Source organism: Gordionus sp. m RMFG-2023, chromosome 1, assembly GCF_954871325.1.
Source record: "Gordionus sp. m RMFG-2023 chromosome 1, tfGorSpeb1-WG-v2, whole genome shotgun sequence".
Taxonomy (NCBI): Eukaryota; Metazoa; Nematomorpha; class Gordioida; order Chordodea; family Parachordodidae; genus Gordionus; species Gordionus sp. m RMFG-2023.
Genome location: NC_088775.1, coordinates 16,962,980 through 16,972,691, shown reverse-complemented (window position 1 = coordinate 16,972,691; position 9,712 = coordinate 16,962,980). Strand labels below are relative to the sequence as shown.

The 9,712-nt window shown below is 27.5% G+C and overlaps 1 protein-coding gene across 3 annotated transcripts in view; it reads right to left on the bottom strand.

The window, feature by feature from the left end:
• Nucleotides 1–7,569: 7,569 nt before the first annotated feature.
• LOC135931705 (putative uncharacterized protein DDB_G0282133) overlaps nt 7,570–9,712 on the bottom strand; it is a 43,153-nt gene continuing 41,010 nt past the window's right edge. The window contains exon 16 of one of the 3 annotated variants that reach the window (XM_065468974.1): nt 7,570–7,938. The gene's annotated coding sequence lies outside the window, so the exon portion shown is untranslated. The remainder of the gene's footprint in view (nt 7,939–9,712) is intronic. The other 2 variants (XM_065468976.1, XM_065468975.1) reach the window with 2 other exon arrangements.

Genomic DNA, 9,712 nt, shown 5'->3' with positions numbered 1-9,712 from the left:
GATTCGGTTTTAAAGTAAAACAAAATTTTTGTTGTATACATATTACATAAGAGAAATTTTGACAAGGCAATGTACTAAAAACTATACAGATACATGAGTTTAAGGATTTCTATACTTTTATATGTAATTTTAAAAAATGGAAGATTGAAAGTAGGTAATGAGTATTAGGCAGAAATATGGAAATAAGATCAGGAATTTAAGACAGTAATATTTGGTATATTATCTTATGTCTAGATGTATATAGTACATCCAATTTTGATCATTATTTGGTATGCCTTAAAATTCATTGAATGGTGTTATAGGTATTCCGTCATAGGAAGCTACTCATGATCAGCAGGACAGAAAGGATTTCTAAATATTTAAATATTTGAAATTTATAAAAATATATATATAAGTGGACTTTTGTAATAGAGTAGGTGTTTTTTTATTATGCATATTGGGTTTTTAAAGGGATGGACATGTGTAGGATCATTTATTAATAATTAATGTTAATATATGATATTCGTAATTTAGTTTCAATTAAGGTTGATATGTTATTTAGGGATCCATTGAGGGTGAGGTAATGTGGTTTATTTTGAAGTAATTAACCATTTTGATGAAATAAGGGAATTGAATTATGATGAAGTCAGAATAATATTCAATGTTAGAGGTGGATAGTTATTTTGATTTAGTGTCTGCAGAATAATATCCAATGTTAGAGGTGGATAGTTATTTTGATTTAGTGTCTGCAGAATAATATCCAATGTTAGAGGTGGATAGTTATTTTGATTTAGTGTCTGCATTTGATATATATATAAATGGGTTAGGAATTTATATGATATATTAGATGTGTAATATTTTTTTTCCCAAATTATGAAATCTTTATATTTAATATATTTTTTTTTGTTAAATTATAAAATTTTATAAAAAGTTATATTTGCAATTATTATATTATTTTTATGGTATGCAATGATTGAAGGGAAATATTTTTACAGATAAGGTCAGCCCGTGTTGATGGGTATGCCTTGAGGTGAGAATATTGTTTAGTTTGCATACTGGAGAAAGTTTTTTTTTTGGTGTAAATTTTTTTTGTAAATTTATGCTGCATAATACATTTTTTTTATTTTTGTAATAATTTTATAGCACATCACATTTTACTATTTAATTATGAACATATTTTTTAAAGAAAAGACTCAAATTATTTTATATTGTGAAGGTATATTAAAAATTCTTTACATATATACCATATAGCCCATTATATTCTTAATTGTTGTTATTTTGCATTCTACATTTTTGTGAATTTGTGCTAACTGTGATGACAGAGTTAGGTAGAAATGGTATATTTTTCTTAGGATACTGAGTAATTCCTAGATGGGAAATATTGTATTTTCTACGTATTATATTTGTTCCTTCATATAAAATATTAAATGTATTTGTATATGGATATATTGTAATTTTAGGTAGAATCTTTGTTTGGCAGAGTTTCGCAATTATTTGTAATACCTAAGGATGGATTTTTCTATTCATTTTAGGAAATATTTACATAAATGTAGCTTTGTTTTTTTATATGACAGAAGGAAAATTACATGTGTTGAAATTGCATTTCACACACAGACAATATGTTCACATTACATTATTATATGTAATATCATTATTTCTTAATTACCATGAATCATATCCAAATAATGTGTATTATAGCTCATATTTCCCAAATGTCTTAAAATGAATGAATTTATGTTTTGCTGATATTACATTGTCCATATTAATGTTGCATAGATTATAAATGCAGATACCCCAATGTACAGGTCATTATTGATAATATGTGTTTTCGCGATTATATATTGAAAGGTATCGGCGATATTATATTATAAATCATCATAAGAGAAGACGATTCGACAAATTCCCTGAACGTCTTCAAGGCGTCTCGATACAATTCAAAAAGGTGATTCGATACAATTCAAAGAGGTGATTCGATACAATTCAAAGGGGTGATTCGATACAATTCAAAGAGGTGATTCGATACAACAACACCACAGAGAGAGGGACGCTGGGCTTGTGAAGGGTGGGCGTGTTGCAACTGTTGAAAAAAAGAAGAAATAAATTTAATATAATACATCAAATGTCAGTTATTTTCTGACAGGGAAATTAAGTTTTCCTTGGGGGAAGAAGAGGAGATAGGGATCACGGGGTGTGTTTCATTGTTCGGAAAAACCCGTAGTTGGAGATTAAGAGATATTGGATTAGATGTCAGCTGTGGACCTTTGGATGTCAGCTGTGGACCTTTGAGAAATGAAGAATTGGATAATTATATTATGTTATATTTTTCTACATATTTTATGTTAGATTGTTGTGGTTTTATTGGAAATAAAGATAATTATGTTAAATATGGATCGTCGTTAATGGTCAATGGTATTTATTTAATATTATTAGAAAGAATTATTTTGGGTTGTTAAGTTATATAATTGAGAGTAAAGGGCATTTTTATTATATTTAAGGTAACTTGTAATAATATGTATATAAAAATATATATAAATATTGTATAACATGATTTATTGCAAGTGGCCATAATATAGATATTATTACTTACTGTTCTGTTTAAAAAGAAAAAGGAAGAAAAAATTGACAAGGATGTCAAGCTTTAACCCATCTTGGAAGAAAAAGGGTAGAAACAAAGTGAGGTAATTCAAAAGCAATGCTAAGACAAGGGGGAAGAAAGTGATGTTTATCAGTTTTAAAGCAAGGGTATTGTCTTAATTACCTAAAAAGGAAAGAAATAGTGTAAAGGAAATTTCTTGGGAATTCCGATAAAAGGAAAACATGTTACCTAAGGGAGCCAATCGAAAAATAGAAAATGAATAAATAAAATTACGAGAAGTTTCCTACTAATTTAATATAAAAGAAACCAATATATTGGAAGAAAAGATGAGGTCCCCTAAGAAACTTAAAAAGAGAAAAATAAAATTTAAAACTGTAGAGAGAAAATTTACCTCCATATCTCTGTGCACATTTGGAAACCGAGTTGACATAGACATTATAATAAAAAGATTTAAATTTGAAGGGAAATAAAATACAGCTTAGCGTATAAAGATAAAAGTAAAACTTTACAAAATTTTTGTTTAATAGAAGACTATGAAAAGGAAATGATTAATAAAAATAAATAAGTAAAACAAAAATAAGGGGGAAAAATTCAGGGTGGGATAACCTAATCACTTTACAAAAACCAAAATTATACTAAGCTCTAAATAAATAAATACAAATATTAATAACAAGTTGCATAAGACATTCCCAAAAAGCAAGAAAGAGAAAAATTTAAATGTTAAGAAAAGGTAGATCGATGGCGCCCAATATTAGAAAAACTTTTATTTTAAGAGAAACAAACGAATTTAATATAACAGTGGCGCCTAGAAAGTTAAAAATATGAAAAGTTAAAAATATGAAAAATTAAAAATAAAATTTAGCCGGACAGAAATATTAAAAGAAAAACATAAATAAAATTAATAAATAGACAGAATAAATAAAATAGTAACATATTTGGGAGGGAGTCATAAAACTATTAGCGAGTGAGAGAAAATGGAAACAAAAATTAAGCGTTAGACTAATATAAATATATATAGTCTAATATATGTAATATAAAAATAATATATCAGAGTTGTTAAGGACCGGCGCTACAGGAGAGCCGCTACATTTTCTCTTTAAAAATGAGGAGCGGGAGCGGGAGTAGCTCCTTTGAAAAGAAATTACGAATTTAAAAATTGCTCCCAAGGAAAATTAAAATTTCCAATTTAGGTTAATAATTTAAAATTAATTATTTTTTGAACCGGTTTAAACAGTTCGGTTCCCTCTTTTTATATTTTCTTTATAACGGACGGTATAGAAAATTATAACAGGTAATTCCGGTTTGGCGATTCGGTTCGAATCCCTGATCTTGATAATGATGACTTGACAAAATAACTATGAATGCGCAAAATCCACCCCCCCCCCCCCCCCCCAAAAAAAAGATTATATATGACAATTATTATATTTTTATTTGTTATCAATTTATTAATTTAATTTTTCTTAAATCATATATTAACAAAATGTGATATCACTAATTAATCTGAATAGCATCTATCAAATAATGTATATATATATAACTGGATTGGCGATTCATTCATTAATTGCATTTTAAAATCCCATACATGGGCAGCTATAGCGACAGTAATTTGCACGTCGATTAAATTACATTAATGCATTCATATTGACAAATAGAGATAATTAGTCAAAGTGCAAACTCCAAAATGGCGCTACAACTGAATCATATGTAAGGGCACTTTAAATTAAAATCGCCAATCTATTATTATAGATACATCATTGTATCTATCATAAGTTTAGGGACAAGTTAGTAACTGACTTATGTGTTTATTATTTAATCACATTTAAGGTCATTAATGTAAATTAGCCTTACAGGTCCATATCGGACCTTTGGCCTATTAAAATTGATAAATATTTTTAGATTATGTTTTAAATATTTAATTTAATGAATTTGCATAATATTTAGTAGAGAAGGAAAAAAAGAAAATGATACATATTTTTAATTTTATTTATAAAAAGTCACTTAAAAAATATAATCAACTCAATATATAACTCCTCTTTCCTATCTTACCGTTTTTCAATGAGGGTCAGTTAACAACGTTGCTATACATACAATACTTGTCAATTAAATTGTAACACTTATTTATTGTCTAACGTGTTGTGTTCTATAATGGTGGTATAGGATGTTAAGCTTATGGATTTAAACCTAATACAAGATCTGGTAAATTACTGAAAATCAAAGAGCAAAAATAAATCCAACCACTTATGATAATTAGGATTGTATTAAAACTGTTACTAGATTTTAGAGGTGGGCTTTGGCCTGATTTTTTATTCACGGCGTGTCTGCTCACGGTGGCAATAAAATATTTCACGCTTACTACTAAAAAAAGACCCGCCCGCTCACGGAAGACAATATTTTGATCACGTCCAAAAATTCTCGGTGTTATAAATTTTTAAAACTTTATTTCTATATTTTTCCACTTTTTTGAATTTATTCTATCGTAGTTTTTATTTCTCTAATTCCTTATTAATGACCAAAATAATTACAATTTATAAATCAAAATTTTTATTTAAAAAATGTCAATGTTTTTTTGTTACAACTATGTTGGCTATAGAAATAACATTTCATTAGAACCCTAACTTGCTGGAGCTGATAAAATTTTACTAGCTAATTTTCTCAAAAAAAAGGAATTAATTTTCCTGAGTCCAATACTTCAAAATATTGTTATTTGTTTTATGAGCTATAAATCTTCAAAGTTCATCCTCACACCTTTCATCGGTAGATGTTGAGGTTACATCAAAATCATCTAGTAATTCTCTAAATGTTTCATTTAGAATATACGGTTTTTTACGTGTGCAGGATGAATTAGAAAAGTTAAAAATGATAGTTGCATAGTTTTATACATAGCATTTTAAGTTATTTTATATGTATCTGCCTTTTCACCATCTGTTAAAAACGTAAGAATTTTGGATTTAGAATTAAGCTTATCTTATATAGCGGTTGCATAATAAATCTTTCCTTTAAAAAAATGTATGTTCTTTAGGGTTTGTACTATTGTATCATCTTCTGAAGGTAGATAAAATTTCATTAATTTTTGTATCTATAAATAAATTTCATATATAGTGGGATGAGAATCAACATTCAGATTGTCTGAGAATTCCTTGAATATTGATAAAAAAAAATTATATAACTGGCTATGATATTAATGATCACTAATCGATCTAATTATTAGTTAAACATGCAAGCTTATATTTTCTCATGATTTTAAGCAACTTAGTATCAAATGTATATAGCATCGTTATTATATCTTAATGTAAAGTCTTGCTTGCTGTTTGCTGGAGATTGCTTAATCATCATGCAGTTGTATTCATTACATTATAAATAGCATGTAAAAAACATTTGATTCAATTATCTTTTAGATTTATAGGTAAATATGAGAAAATTTAAACAATAAGTTAAGATGTTCAATTTTCCTGCAATTTTACTGATTATAATTTGAGTGCAAATGATTAGTATAAAGATAAATGAAAATAAAACATTAAATTGAATTACCAAATTTCAATTGCTAAACGAGTTGAGAGACTACATTATTTTTCATTCAAATAAAATTAATCCTTCAAAAAGATTAAATTGTATTAACAAATATATATTATAATTTATTTCAAATATTCGTAAAAAAACAATTTTAAAATCCGTTCATGGGAAAAAGTTCACGCCTAATCAAACCCTGATAAAATTTTGGGAAGGTCCGTCACGCCTAATAATTTAAATTTTATTTACATTCACGCGGTGACCCATCGCGTCACGCATAAAGCCATTTTAATCCTGTGAGGCATCAATACCAATTTTATTCAATACTACTGGTTTAAGAAGAAATTATGTTGATTTTTTTAAAAATATAACTCAAAAAAAGGTTTAATTATAAACATGGTTTTGGATTTTATTCAAGCCTCGGGTCATACTCGTTTTCTTCCATAATAATTTTCTTTTATAAATTTTAGTCAAATGATTACTGAGAAAGAATTTAAAAAGATAATTTGGCACAGGTAAAAATTTCCTCCGATAATAATATTAACCATATTGCAGCTCTGGATTTTAAATATTTTTTTAAATCAGTATAGACTGTTAATCAGGGATCCTAAAGCTAGTGTTATTAATACCTAACTTATCTTAAAATAGTATGTCTCCAAGTTGAAAGTCTTTTTAGGCGAAAAGCTTGGCTACTGTATTGGAGTTGTCCAAAGTTAGATAATTTAACAATACTATCTTGAATAGAACGTATAGTAAATAAATAGATCTAAAATTTAATGCAAAACAGTGACCTTGCAAACCTTAAAGCCTGGACTCAAAATGATATAATTTTAAGAACTTAAGGTAGGCAAAAGTTTTGCAAACAAGTATCCAATTTAGTAAACACGCTGACCATGCAAACGTATATTACTTCCCATATTTATGAATTCCATCTAATACTATTTACAAATAGTAGGAATGACTAAATTTTTAAAAAAGATTGGGGCATGAATTTCAAAAACCAAGCCCACGAAATAAGATTCAAAAGTTCCTGAAATCTGTATGCAAATCGTCAATTTATATTTAAAAAAACATTCATGTATTTAATATAGTGTTCTTTATTTAATTAATTTAATTATTTTTTACTAATTAATAACAAAGGGATTCACTTATTATAAATGAAAATAATATTTAAAAAAAACCAATATACCCAATAAGACAGTTTATGATATATATTTTATAATAAAAAATAATTATATAAATAAATCTATCAATAAAATTTGTATTTACAAACAGTATTAAATATTTTAAAAAGTTGTGTTATACAATATAAACCATTTGATGAATGTATGTCCAATTTTTTTTAAAAAATAAGATATTAATTAATTATAATATAAATATTTTACAAATTTCTGCTAATATTAGTAAAAAAAATCAAAAAATATTAAAATTATTATAATATAAAAATACATGATTTGTTCAGAATTATATTTCCACAATTTTTTTAACCTGATCAGAGATAATCAATTTGAATGTACTGATCTAAAATATATAGTAAGATAATATAAAAAACATAATTTTAAAATTAAATTTTTATTTTTAAAATATAAATATAATTTTTTATTATGAGAAAAATAAGAGTACTAAAGGGTGATAAACATGATTTGATAGACATAAAATTATAATAAATCCTTTGATAATTAAATTTGATTTTTGAAAACGATTTTTTATATAAATGTATTTTATTTTTAAATAAAATAATCCATTTTGAATAATAATATTTCTAATCCCCAATATTTCGGTGTCACGTTACGCCACATCATGAATAAATGTTATTAATATCAGCGTGAGGTTGATTGGGAAATTGACTACTGTGACTTGTAAATAAAAAATAATTATATCTATTAAAAAAAATTCGCAAGTCAATGAAATGCTATGAATTTATAACATGTCTGCATTAAGCGGGTGTTTACGCCTATACTTCGGAGAAGAGTGGTCGGGTTTTTTAAAAATAATTTCAACATTGGGGGAGGGGGGGGGATTAAAAAATTTAAGTAATTGGCAGGTGTGGGAGACTGAATATTTATTTAAGATAGTTCAGGGGAAATGAGCGGAACAGACTTCAATTAAAAATAGTAGTTTTCATTCATAATATTGCACATTATATATGTTTAATTAAAAATACATTAAAATAAATGAATAAGGAGCCAAACCAGTTTTGAAATAATTTTTAAACATTAGGCGGGTGGGGTAAACAAATATAAATAAATGAATTATAAGTGGGCAAGCAGGCGGGTTAAAAAAATTTCCAAACAAGGAGTGGGCAGAACCCGCCCATTGCAGACCTCTAATCCTTATAGCAAAAAATTGCTATTTAGCTTATGAAAGGAAGTTTGATGTTAGCAAGAATGACCTTTATTTGTAGAACGTGCATAAAAGGGGTACATAATAATGATAACGTTAGAAAATGATGAACTGGATATTGGCAATGGGTTAACCCGGAAAGTGGATAAGTTTTGTTATTTGGGTGATATGCTAAATGCAGATGGTGGTGTAGATTCTGTCGTTGTTGCAAGATACAGACAAGCATGAAAGAAGTTCAGAGAGATGTCGTCTATTCTAAAATAAAAATTATCTCTGAAGTTAAAGGGGAAAGTTTATGTAAACTGTGTGAGGAGTTGTTTAGCTTATGTTGGCGAAACACGGGCAATGAAAGCGACTCATGAAGCCAAATAGAAAGAACAGAATGGATGTGTGAGGTATCTCTGAGAGAAAAACTAGCAAGGAATTGCGAGCAAGATTGGGTATAGAAATGATAGAGTGGTAATGCAACAATAAACTAAGATGGTTTGGGCATGTGGAACGTATGACAAAGATGACTGGGTAAAGATACGCATCTTGATGGAAGTAGGAGGATAAAGACCTATAGAGAAAGATGTGATAACGGTGGATATGAGAAGCATGAATCTTACAAATATTGATGCTATTAGAGGGAAAACTGGCCTACCTGGGTAAGCCTGGAAATCGCCATAAAACGGAGAAGAAGTTTTTAACTTATGGCGAAACTTATCGCGTTAAGTTTATCATTATTTTAAATTATTCTTCCAGTAAAATTAGTAATTAGTTAAAATCTTATAATAAAGAATGAAACCTAGATAAAACTTATTTAACTCTATATAATATTTACATATATGCAATAAAAATTTGTTCTATAGAATATAAAATATATTATTCAAACAAATTTTTGGCGTTTTTCGTGAAAACCACTTAAATTTCAATGAATCTAGATGCTGTCATGATTGCCGATTTCTTGGGTCATGAGAATGTTGCTGTCAGTTAAAAATTATTAAATTTATCATCTGTCCCAGTGTTGTTAAACGCTACTTTTAAAAGTGGCGCGCTATCGCTACCGCTATTTTATAAAAAAAGTAGCGCGCTATCGCTACCGCTATCGTTTTCAAATCCACAAATAAAATATTGATATAAAAACATGACTATAATTTGTTACATATATATATAATTTATTTATTATTGCACTTTAATAATAATAACATTTCGGTACTGTCATTCCCAAGTCTAGAGCGACGATTAGAAAGTATAAGCTTTGCCATACTAAATAATCGTTCAGCACTAGCACTTGAGGGCCACGCA